The sequence below is a fragment of the Amblyomma mixtum genome, chromosome 1 (assembly GCF_055824585.1).
Source record: "Amblyomma mixtum isolate Tamu chromosome 1, ASM5582458v1, whole genome shotgun sequence".
NCBI lineage: Eukaryota > Metazoa > Arthropoda > Arachnida > Ixodida > Ixodidae > Amblyomma > Amblyomma mixtum.
Genome location: NC_143012.1, coordinates 39981961 through 39994498, shown reverse-complemented (window position 1 = coordinate 39994498; position 12538 = coordinate 39981961). Strand labels below are relative to the sequence as shown.

The following is a 12538-nucleotide window of genomic DNA, read 5'->3' as shown; positions in this document are numbered from 1 at the left end:
ATGGGGGCCCACCGCACAGCACAGTTGGACAGACTATCCTCCACAAACACGGGCAGACACATTCTAGCCGCATTAAACATTCAACCAACGGGTCCCCCTCTGGACAACACCCACTGCGTTCCTAAACAAATCAAAGAAAAGCTAATCGTCCACCCACAACCGGGAATGACGCGAAGCACGCTCCAAAGACCTGCATAAAAAACACGCGGACAACGAAGACGCACTCTATGCAGACGCGGCACAATAGCCATGCAACCCGGCGCACGCCCTAAGCTTGGTGTCATACGACCTCAAACACAAGGCTTCGGGTTCGATAACGCCGACCACCTCCTTCGAAGCGGAAGAGGCGGCCATAGCATCTTCCACTGCCGCACTCATAATGAGCGACTCCTATTACTGTTAAGATCCTTACTTATTGAGAGACGTGTAGCCCATCGTAAGTATTATTCATATCGGTTTTTAGAATTATGCAGGCGTGGTTACCCTCGGCGCTGTGATCCAAGGAATTCTGGCTACATCGCACCAAAATACATGCGCTTTCGAGAAGCTTGCAGGCAAAGCTAACTCTCCAGTGCACGTAACACGTCGATAAATCCAAAATTCGTTGGGCCACAGTCTCTAGGGTAAACACGTTTTCGAAATTCTAAAAACTGATATGGTGGGCTACAAGAACCTCGCTAATTGTTTCCAAGTTCATTATTTAATATTAGTTAACCATTCTAAGAGTTCGCACATCGTATCTAGATGTAATACACCGCTGACAATGCCATGTTGAAAAAGGCTATTTAAAAAAAGAATGTATACTGTCTCAAGTGAAACATCTTGCGAAAACAAGTGCCGCGCACAATATCACTTCTGCGGTTCATGCTGTCTTGCAGAACCAATTTCTCAGGCAGTGTTACCGCCGCGACTTTCAATAATGCTCACCCTTCACCAAAAGGACATTTCAGCAGTACACTGAGGAGTATGACAATATACCAAACATTGCAACAGTGACAGTATGGGGAGCGCACATATGCTACAGACCATTTTGTTCACGCTGCGGCATTCCCTCGCGAGCTGGAATGAGTGGTGTGCTCTGCTGTCCCCAGCTTCACTTGGGGCTGCGCGGAGAACCCGTCCAGCACCTCCAGTCATCGCGTACCGTCGTGTCCTGCACAGATTGAGAAACAGCAGCCTCTTAGCAGCCGCGACGCCACATGTTTGAACACCCCGTTAGCCCGGTGCCAGCTACGGGGCGTCCAACATGGACAGTATCCCAGAGCGATTTTCGTCAACAGCGGCTACAATAGTAGTCTCGGCATGCACCTCACACCTGATCCGTGTTCTCAAGAAGGTGCAAGCCAGAGAGGACCAGTGGTGCGTTTTAGAATAATAGATGGAAGGCCTGAGGGAATCACAACTCATATCTGCTTTCACATGCTGCATTCTCTACTTTCATTTCAATGATAGAATTAGGTTTGAGGCCAGGAACAAGGTTTTCTTTTTTCTTTTTTTAGAAATGATGGCTTTATAATGTGGCCATCTTATCTCTTTGAGCAGGAACTTGCTGACAGTCCATTCTATTTGGGGTGCAAGCCGTTCAGCAGCTACTGCAAGACTGTGTACCTGGCAACGAAGAAGCAACAGTGCCTGCAGTGCTTAGATATTTCGAGTTCAATGGCGTAAAAGCAGCTACGGCTGTGGTGCACCAAACATAGGGTTACAGTGCCTTGTGAGCAAGGTAAAGTTTTTAATACCTATAGTTGGTTTAAAATGCTAGCCTCCTAGCTGATGCCGAGGCTCGGCTAGTACATGATGATGGCGCTTTTATTGAAATAGCTTATCGAGATCTGAGGTTGGAGTCTTGCTGGCGCATTTAATGCAAGCCGCAACACAGTTGCACTGGAACGATTCCAGCCATCAACAGGAAGCTTGACGCCGGCTCAGGATTTCACCTGCCATCTACGATAATGCGACGTCAAGGGACTTTGTTCCACCGGTTACAGCTTGGCTTTGCCTGCACCAAACACTACCTTCACAAGATCGGAATAGAAACTAACGCAAATGGCGTACAGTGCCACACTCCAGAGACGATTGGACACCTTCTTTGCGAGTGCCCGAACTACACTGATAAGAGGAAAACATTGGAAGCGACCGTGCGACCGTCCAGCTTTTATGTGAAACAGACCCGGATACCCGTCTGTGCACTACCTACACGGCTTACGGCCTGACATGCGTGAGAGTGCACATTTGTGTTTTCATGGAGCCCGTACTCCAGCATGTGTTTAATGACATGCGTCGGTGTGTGTGTTCAAGGCGTGATTTTTATGTGCGTCTACTCACCGCGATGCGAGTGCCAGCCAGTGTGTGCGTGTGCGGACATCACCCATGAAACTCATTGTATTTCGCCATCATCAACCTTCGTTCGCCCTTTCCCTTTCCTCAGCGCGGAGTAGCAGGACAGGGCCATGTTACCACCGGCCGACCACTCTGGCTTCCTCGAAAAACTTACACACATATGAGAAATCCAAAAGTCATTGATCACCTAAAAGTGCCATGGAGTTTAAGCGGATGTATTCATTGTAAAATAATGCAAATTGTTTTTCTTAGTCCTTCAAATTTTGTCCAGGAAATTAAAATTTGGTTTATGGTGAGTTCATCAGCACACATTTCGCAGAGAAGTTTTTTTTCTGAACAGCATATTGTGTGTGTGTCCCATGCTTGGTCGACACAATTTCTGTAAAGCGTTCCTTATGTCTGCCACGATTTCCATTCTTCAAAAATGAGCTTTATGGAATGCAGTTGGTTGTTTACCTGTTCTTCCTGTGCAGCCTGCCACTGATTTCCGAGTTTACGTTGCAATAAATTCAAACCCCTCAATTCCGACATGGTTAGGAAGCCAGCAGAATTTAATGTTATGTTTTTGTTTTGTGATTTTAGCTACGTTATGTATGATGTTTCTTATAATACGTTCACGAGCATTTCTAGAGTGCAGTGCTTTAAGCATACTCACAGAACCACTGTAGAAGATGCTGTTTTTGATGTTCCCTTTTACAATTTTCTCTACAGCTACAAAGATTGCGTAACACTCAGCAGTAAAAACCGACATACACCGTGGCAGGCGTACCATTCTTTCCCTTTTTCTTGAATTACTGGTCTTCCAACATGCGTTCCTGTTTTGGAAGCCATCAGTGTGAAATTGTTAGCACGCGTCATATTTTTCTTGAGGTGCAAAAAATTCTTGTAGTATGTGCTCTTTTTGTTTTCTCGGTCTCTCCACTTCTCTGATTTGAGACTGTGCCCCCCCCCCCCCCCCCCGGACTGTTTTCTTTGCTTGTAGAACGCACAGCATTCTTCCCTCTGGTTTGAAGTATCCCTTAGGGACGATATGTTCGTATTGTACATGTCTGTGAGTGCACAATAAATTCTCTTTGTGTGTAGTATGTGCTCGTTTGGCTTTTGCTTTTTGTCTGAATATATCAGTGTGAGGTCACATACTGCGGGGAGGCTGTACCATGGTGGAAAATTGTCTTCATAATCATCATCAGCAGGTTGACTGCGCTCACCCTATCTCCGCACACTTCTTAATCTCATCCGCCCCCTGCTGCGCTTGCCTTCTCTTGGAATCCGCTCAGTTGCCCATAAGGACCAGCAGTTATGTTGTCTTTGCATTACGTACGTGCCCTGCCCAAGCTCATTGACTAGGATGTAATTAACCCGCGTTTTGTCCCTCACCCACTCCGCTCGCTGCACTATCCTTAACTTAAACTGAATCCTTTTCGTTAGCGTCCACTCCTCTGCCCCAATGGTGAGCACCAGTAAGATACAGGTGTTATATACCTTTCTCCTGAGGGATATTGGTAAACTGCAATTCATGACCGGAGAGAACCTGCCATATACGCTACGCCCCATTGTTATTCTAGTTATTTCCCTCTCACGATCTGGATCAGCGGCCACTACCTGCCTTAAGTAGAGCCATTCTCTTACCACTTCCAGCACTTCGCTACCAATTGAGAACTGCTGTTCCCTTGCCACACTGTTGAACATTACTTTGGTTTTCTGCATGTTAAATTTTAAGACCCACCGTTCTTCTCTGCAGTTCATGTCCTGAGTGACTTAGCAAGGCAATGTCATCAGCAAATCGCACATTACTTTGGTATTCTCCATTGACTCTTCTCCCTAACTGTTCCCAATCCAGGCCTCGAAAAACCTTCTGTAAACAGGCGGTGAATAGCATTGGCGAGATCGTGTCTCCCTGCCTTACACCTTTCCTTATTGAAATGTTATTGCTGACTTTATGGAGAACTATAGTAGCTGTGCAGTTGCTGTAGATATCTTCCAGTATTTTCATATAAGTCTCTTCTACACCCTTATTCCGCAATTCCTGCATTACTGCTGAGGTTGCTACTGAGTCGAATGATTTCTCGTAATCAATGAACGCTATATATAGGGGCTGGTTATAGTCTGCGCATTTCTCTATCACCTTATTGATAGTGTTAATATTGTGGAATATCGTTTACGAAGGCCTGCTTAATAATTTGGTTGATTGAAGTTCAAGGTTGTCCTGATTCTATTAGCGATTACCTTAGTAATTAACGTTCGGATTACATTGGCTACTTTAACTATCCTGTCCATGTTGCTAACGACATTGCACTCCTTGTCTCTTAACGCATACATCTGGTTTTTTGCCTAGTTTCCTCTTTATCGCTTTTCGGCTACCTCCATCCTTTAGGGCAGGCTCGATTCTCTCCATATTAAAATTCGTTCCGTCGGCTACCTTGCGCCTATTTATCAACTTCGATAGCTCTGCAAGTTCTATTCTGTCTGCAGGGTTAGGCGTCCTTATGCTTTGGCGTTTCTTAATCAGATATTTCGTCTCCTGGGATAGCTTGCCGGTATCCTGCCTGCTTCTGCGGCGCACTCCGTAATGATAACTGTGAGATTATCGTTCATTGTTTGAGCATTAAGGTCGTCTTCCTCAATTAAAGCCGAATATCTGTTCTGTAGCGAAATTCTAAATTCCTCTAGTTTCCCTCTTGAAATCTAGGCTAATTCGAGACCTTGCCATTCTGTGATCGCTACAGCGCACCTTTCCGAGGACATCCACATCTTCTACGATGCCAGGGTGAGCACATAGTATGAATTCTACTTCATGGTTAGTCTGGCCATTGGGCTCTTTCACCTCCACTTCCTGTTCTCTCGTTTGCGGCAGAAGGTATCGTAAATTATATCCATCTGCCAACTCTACTGATTACTCTCCTCTGCTATTCCTAGAACCTATCCCATAGTCGCCGACCGCCTGGTCGCCAGCCTGCTTCTTGCCTACCTTCGAATTAGTCGCCCATAAGTACAGTGTACTGTGATTTTTCTCCGTGCATCGCCGATTCCACGTCTTCATAGAGGCTTTCAAGAAAAATTATAAGTGTAACGTTAACAGACCGGAAGCGGGTAGAATGGGTGAGGGAACAAACGCTAGTTATTCACATCCTAGTCGAAATCAAGAGGAAGAAGTGCACTTGGGCAGGGCATATGTAACGCGAAGGCATGATAAACGCTGTTCCTTAAGGGTAACGTACTGCATTTCATGAGAAGGCATGCCTTTTTTTTTTTAAATTGTGCCAAGTCTTAGGTGAAACACAAGGGGGGAGACCCCGAAATCTGGTCCTAATGGCCACACTATATGGTTGCTAGAGGCTAGCCTTCTTGTAAGCTTTCCGCGCACAATTTCAATTATGCGGTTCATCCTGTCTTGTAGAACCAATTTCTCAGGCACTGTAACCATCGAAACTTAAGTTAGACTTGTCTTTCAGAGTTCCTTTCCACATCTCGCATCGTACCGCCGCGACTTTAAATAATGCTCACCCTGCACCAAAGGCACCAAAGGTTCAGCAGTCATAAAAAATTCAGTCCGCAGCTCACATTGCACCCATGATTGGTCTGTTCATAGACAAAATGTGATCGCCTTGTGACAGATAATAAACATCCTGGCTACAACACAACAGTGTCAGCATGTGGAGCGCACATACTTCATAGGCATCCAAGAAAATTTCGATTTCCATAGCCCAACTGCCCGTGCTCGTGTTGGTGTCACATCCATGGCATTCGGGAATGCTGGTTGAAATGAATGGTGGGCTCACCGTGTGCCAGTCGTCGTCGACGGTGAGCTCTGCCATCCGCAGCTTCCATTGGGGCAGCTTGGAGAACACGTCCAGCCGCTCATGTAATCCAACGCCGCGCTCGCGCACAGTAGTGACCTGCACAAATTCGTCACGGGGACTTGAAACAGCGGCCTCTTGGTACCCGTGATGTCACACGTTTCCACAGCACCCGGTACCAGCTAGGGCGCGCCCCTGCTGCAGCTTCATTAGCGCATCTTTCCAGTAGTGGAAGACAGGATAGTATCGTCGCTTGGTATGCACGACTGCTCCTATCTTGAGTCTGCTGCGTAAGAATGTGTCGCATGCAGTTTCGTGACCATCAAAGCAGAGCGCCGAGGTGTTGCTCGGCTCAAAGCATTTGCAGTTGTGCGTAAATGTGTGCCCCTGACGAGATGTGGTAGCCTTTTCTAAAGGACACCAACCTCCAGGGGGCGTGGGTACATGCGTGGCAGGCACGAGATGTGGTAGCCTTTCGAAAGGACACCAACCTCCAGAGGGCATAGGTACATGCGTCTCAGACATTCCCATCAACATAGACAGTATCCGAGAGCGATTTTCTTCGCTAGGGCCATTTCGTCAACAGCGGCTGCGATGCTAGTCTCGCCATGCTGCTGACTCCAGGCATGCCACTGAGACGACAACACCTCAGACCTGATCCGTGCTCTCAAGAAGGTGCAAGCGAGAGAGGACCAGTGGTGGGCTTCAGAATATTTGTTCGCCAGTTGCGAAAAACCGAAAGCACTGTAAACAAGCGTTGGTTTATTCGTCGCAGAAAGCGCGGGAGACACTGGTACCGCACTTTCCATCACGGCGTTCCGATCTGGCTTCCTTCCCTTCTATTCGATTTCCTGAGGGGGATCGGGTTTGCGGGAAAGTGTTCGAAGGACTAAAAGAATAACAAATCAAACATGCTTTGATAGGCTGTATTCTCTACGTTGATTTCAATCAAAGAATTAGGTTTGGGGCCAGGAATAACGGATCAAGGTTTGTAGAAATTAGGGCTTTGTAATATGCATATCTCTCCTCTTTGCGCGGACGTTTTCTGACAGTCCATTCTATTTGGATGCAAGCCGCTGAGAAGCTGCTGCAAGACCCTATGAACACGGCAACAGTACCTTCATTCGTGTATACGTGTTTTCCTGTTGGCATGCGCTAGATTTCGTCGTTATTTTCGGTTATTACACTAGTACGTTTCCCCCTTGGCCAAAGCTGTGGGGCGGTAATACCTCAATTTCAGCGTGTCTCGATTCAGAGGCAGTACAGTTGGGATGAAGGATGCTTTGTGATGCGTGCATACCTTCTAGCGACGCTCTGTACTTTTGGTTGCTGTTAACAGAAGACGCTGTCATCTTCTGTGAGCATGTCCCTGGTTCCGTCACCAGACCGACACCTGTGAACAAAACACAAAGCGTCAATTCATATACTACGAAGAAAAAAACTGTGAAGACCGACAAATAAAAAGTGGTTACATTTGCGTAGAGAAGGGTTTGCTATTTATTAAGGTGGTCAAAATCAGGAAATCGAGAGAAAATTCCGTTGAAACAGTTCCTCACAAACGCATTTCAGGATCGCCAATAGCAGTGCTCCGTTGCGCATAAAACGTAGCATATTTTTCTCTGCGCCTGTTCAGATAAAAGTTGGCTTGTTTCTGACTCCGTGCACTGACTGAATTGTTTCTGCTTTTTACGCGATATAAAGTCCCATTTATATTTTCCTTTTGTAACGATTGACACGCTGTGATTCATGGGGGCTCCACGGCTGTTTTCTGCGCAAACGGAGCGACAAAGGCGATGATGTCCGTGTCCAAACATTCTTTTAAAATTCTGCGAAACGAATTTTGGTGCTCAGTAAGTTGTTTTATTGCGTTATGCATACTTCCCGCTTATTTCTGGTCGCGCATGCCTACGTAGTTAGAAGGGCGAATATGGTTTTCTTCTTTCTTTTTACTTGTATCGGTGGAGAAGGCGGCGGTTCATTAACCGTATGGCTGTATATAGTCCGCCGTCTTATTCATTTAGTCGATAATATATATTTTTGTTTGTATATTTATCGAGAAACCCACAGCGCCAAAGGCATTTTAATGAAATCTGTAGGAAACAAAAAAAAACGTTATTTAGACATGCACATACCAAGCGGATCCTACACGCTGAACCTGCCACGGACGCAGAGACCATAAACCAAGTGTGGGTTCGATATGCGGGCGACCCCACTTCGCCCCTGGTTCACCTACCAGACTACTCGGGTCCAGACAACCCACAGCCCGACGCTCCCATAACTGAGGCGGAGGTCTTGGCAGCGGCCCGATTTTTCAACAAGAATACTGCCCCAGGACGCGATCAACCCACGAACGCGGTCATCCGCAATATGCTGGAGACGAACGGATCCGAGAAATAACTCGCTACTTGAACGAGATCTGGGAGACGGGAACGATTCCTCGTGCGTGGAAGCACGCATAGATAATAACAACCCTCAGACCAGGCAAGCGCCCACACCCGAGCAACGAAAAGCGTACCGTTTGCAGGAAATCAGCCATGAGCAGTGGGAGGCGAAGCTGGCTCACACAGAGCTCCCCTTTCAGCGCCAGCTGATCGGTCAGGCCCGGAGGCCCGTATTCGCCGATGGTTTCCCGGACCTGCATGAACCACCCGCGTAATTACTCTATATTAATAAAGTTTGTTCTCTCTCTCTCTCTCTCGCAACATTGACAACAAAGCCTCGTTCCATGTAACCCACAACACATCTTGGCAATCTAGTCCATTTCTTGGCGGTCTTTGAAAAGAAAGACGTACTGAACAATTCAGTTTTCGTAGGGAATTCTCGAACCTTAAAATCCTGGTCTAAGCGTTAAGATGGGCAAAAAAAGTTGTTGCACATATTTTTCGCGTTCAACCCTGTCACAAAAGTGGGAGCATTTATACGTGTATAATATCACTCATGTGAGTAAACATAAGTATGCTTTTCGGGTTCGTTGATGTAGTATTGTCATAAGCCGCCTCCTAAATACCGCAATGTGCGGGAGAGCCCCTCCGCACGCCGGGCATGTTGCGGCAGGAACCTCGGAGCAGTGACCAGGCAGCTCAAGGCCTTAAAGGGCAACTGACCACCCCAGCTCAGCAGACACTCTCTACCTCTCTTTGAGCGAGCCTCCTCTCCTTCCATTCCCTCCTCGAAATTCTTCTCTCCCGCTCCTCGTCGAGTAGGCTCGGCACGGCAAAATCACCCCTTCCTTCTCCGACGTAAGCCGGAGGCGTGGTGTCTGTGGAGTGCGTCACGGGGCTACGTCATGGCCCCGCCTTCAATAGAATTCTTTTCTTGGTTTTTGCATTTTCTCCGCACACTGAACGATCGAGAGGCGCGATCGGCTCGACCACCTAGACTTGTTAGCGAGCGCATCCTTTCATACATCTGTTTGTCATTCCCAGTTAACGAGCCACCTTTTCATTTTCTTTTAGGCCTCCCCACCGTTTCACGAGCGGAGGGGCGGAAGTCGGTTGTGTTCGAAACACACGGCGAAGCGCGGACCCGGCAACCGCCCGTTTGCTTTTCTCCATGCGTGTTTGTGTTCTGTGTGTTTGTGTCTTTTCTCCGCTCCAAAGCATATGTCATTCATTGGAGTCAAGGCGTACGCAAAATGCACGAAAGATAAGCGGTGTGTGTGCGGAGCGGTGAAGTGGGCGAGCGAGGGAAAGGCTCTGCTGCACTACTAATTAAAACCTTGTTTTGGGGGGCTCGTATAGAAGAAAAGAAACTGAGAAGGGAGCGCGCACGCAGAGCGTCTCGTGACGTGGTCACGGCGGGGGGGGGGGGGAGGGGGGGGCGAACCAACTCCCTCAGTTTTACTATTTTTTTACTTTTTATGGCTAGGGTTCAAGGCTGTCGCCGCACGCTCCCTCCGCAGTTTTTTTTTTTTTGTTCCTTCATGCGGGTTTGTAGGCATGAGCCAGAACAGAAGGCGCTGCGGAAAGCCTTGTGCAGACGACGCGACGCCAAGGCTACGCCCAACCTTCTCCCGTCAGTCAGAACGATGCACCAATGGAGTGCCTTTAGCGAAAGTAGCCCCCCTTGACGTCAGCGGGGTGCAGAGTAGTGGGCCGGGCCCGTTTTTGAAGGAAGGAAAGAACGAACGGGCTTTGATTTGAATTTTCGCAGCTTTTCGGGGCGCGCATGGCTCTAGTATTTTGCAGAGGTTATCTTCGATGCCTCATCTATGCAGTGGGCTTGTTTTTCAAAAATGTCCGGACCCTGGACAGTGGCCCTTTAACGATCGCGCCGCGCAACCTTGAAGAAGGGTTAAAAAATTGGCTGTGGTTTAGCTCTGGTTAAACCTGGAGTGACGCGAGAGCTCCGCCGAGACGCCTGCTTACAAAGCTGAGACACCTCTCCCCCCCACTCGACACGGCGCATGCGCACGGCTCTTGCAGCTCGGTTTCGCCGGCGCGCCTCGCCGCCGGCAGCACCAGCTACTCCGCACCACGTGACCAAACGGCTCAAGGCCACGGCGCCTCCACGGAGCTCAACGGGTGCCACTCTGAAGGCTCGAAGAGCTGGCGTAGTGTAGCTCTCGCTACAAAAGGCGGGCTCGTCCCACCGACGGGCAGTGCGCTTTGGCGAGGTTCAGTCTCTCGGGTGCCTCGCGCGGAACCGTGCGTCCGCCTACGTCCGCCGTCCATCCAACGCGACCCTGCTCGCCTCCTCCGGAAGGTGAGAACTCTGTCGCACTGAACGATCTATTCGCACGCATCTGCTCTTTATAGGTTGTTGTTTTATGCCCGTTCATTTTACATAGCCTGTACACTGTTAGTGTTGCCTTAATCAGTTTTTTGTATCCATGTAATTTATCTTGTATCGACTCTGAGCTAATTGTTTGCGGCATCTTATCCTAGCCTTGTTGTATTTATTGATTTCCCTTTTATGTAGCCGTGTAGCACTCTTCTTAGTATTTCTGTTTCTGTTGCAAACTTATATTGAAATGAATTTAAGCGCGCAAGAACACGCACACAAGAGGAGGAAACAGACAGGACCGGCGCTAACTTCATCTTCCACTTGTAAACTTTTCCTTCCGAAATAAGTACCCAGCAATTTTATGTGTGCCAACCAAAGTTTCGCGAATTCCTTCTTTGGGTCCACCGGGCGCACATGTCGACCAGCCTAATGAAATTAATGAGCCACAGGGACCCGTAGAGGGGATTCGCACCTTAAGCTTAATAAGGCGGAAGTTTGTGACAAGTATGTATCAGCGTGGGTCGGTCAATGCAAGAGCACGAGTACAGAGGGCAAAACACATATCTAGAACGACCGAACCATATGTTCCGCCGCTCCCAAAGCCGCTGCGACCAGGGAGGCTAAAATGGCGATGAAAGCCTATATAATTTCAACTGCACGTGCTTACATACAAACCATTTTAAACCAAATGTTATCGCTCGATATCGCGTATTCAGCCCGAAACACGCCCGGGACGGGTTCTAGACAAGTGTTTTGGCCTCTGTACGTGCGGATTGTCTTTGCCTGTTAGTTACCTTCCAGATAGACCGACTCTTAGCAGTTCGCGAGAGGGGGCGTACGTGCTGTTTGTCTAGACTGTCTTACTTTTTCCAGCTCAAAGCCATCCCTCAGAGGTTCAAAGCCTTGAGCTCCTTTCGTAATTCGGTATTCTCTTTTCGCCTCCAAGGTGCGCCCCATTGCAGGGTAGAAGTTGTTGGCGTACGTGCTTCCTTTTTTTTTTTATTGGGTCCTACTTTTCCTACCTTCAACATGGCGGCCATGCAGTGTCGAAAGTACCGAGCTTACGTAATCTCTCCTCTGTGTATCAACAACTTGTGCGCTTGTTGGTATTAGCGTTTTGGACTCCGAGTGTGTTTCGTCCGTTGGCGACCAATGACCTTAAAAGAAGCCGACTCAGTCCCCCAGCTTCAGTGCGCTCCTCGCTGCCCAGCTCTCCCGGAACCCCGAGTCGCCAACGCACAACACTTCAAAGACCCCGAAGAGAGCTCCGGAAGGCCCATCACCTTTGAGAGCCACTCTTCGTGCATCCTCTTTATGAGTGGAATGCCGCCGCGCTTCCCGGTGAACTGTATGGCCGCTACCAAATTTGACTTCAATTGGAACCTTTCATCGCACTTGCTTCTGTAGTTGTCAATACCTTTGTGTAATCTGCATGTTACGTGACACAGTGTAAATTCGACTAAGAATCATAATCGCTAGTGTGCCATTGATGTTTCACTCTGTATGTAGGTCAATAGTGTAAATATACAAAGTACTCTGTAGTAAATTTCCACTTTGTTGTCCTTAAATGCTTATAAAGGCTTGCGTTCGATCCGCCTGTGTATATTCCTGAGAATATATTTGTTGTTTTTGTTGACCGACATATACTGGTTCTGTCCTCGTTCGCAACGCTGAAC

The 12538-nt window shown here is 47.9% G+C and overlaps 1 long non-coding RNA gene across 1 annotated transcript; it reads right to left on the bottom strand.

Annotated features, from left to right (window-relative positions):
* Window positions 1–784: 784 nt before the first annotated feature.
* LOC149366106 (uncharacterized) lies at window positions 785–7531 on the bottom strand. The gene is made up of 3 exons (XR_016283967.1): window positions 7438–7531; window positions 6120–6236; window positions 785–1153 (listed from the first exon to the last, which is right to left on the bottom strand). It is a non-coding gene; the product is annotated as an uncharacterized LOC149366106 (long non-coding RNA).
* Window positions 7532–12538: the final 5007 nt, after the last annotated feature.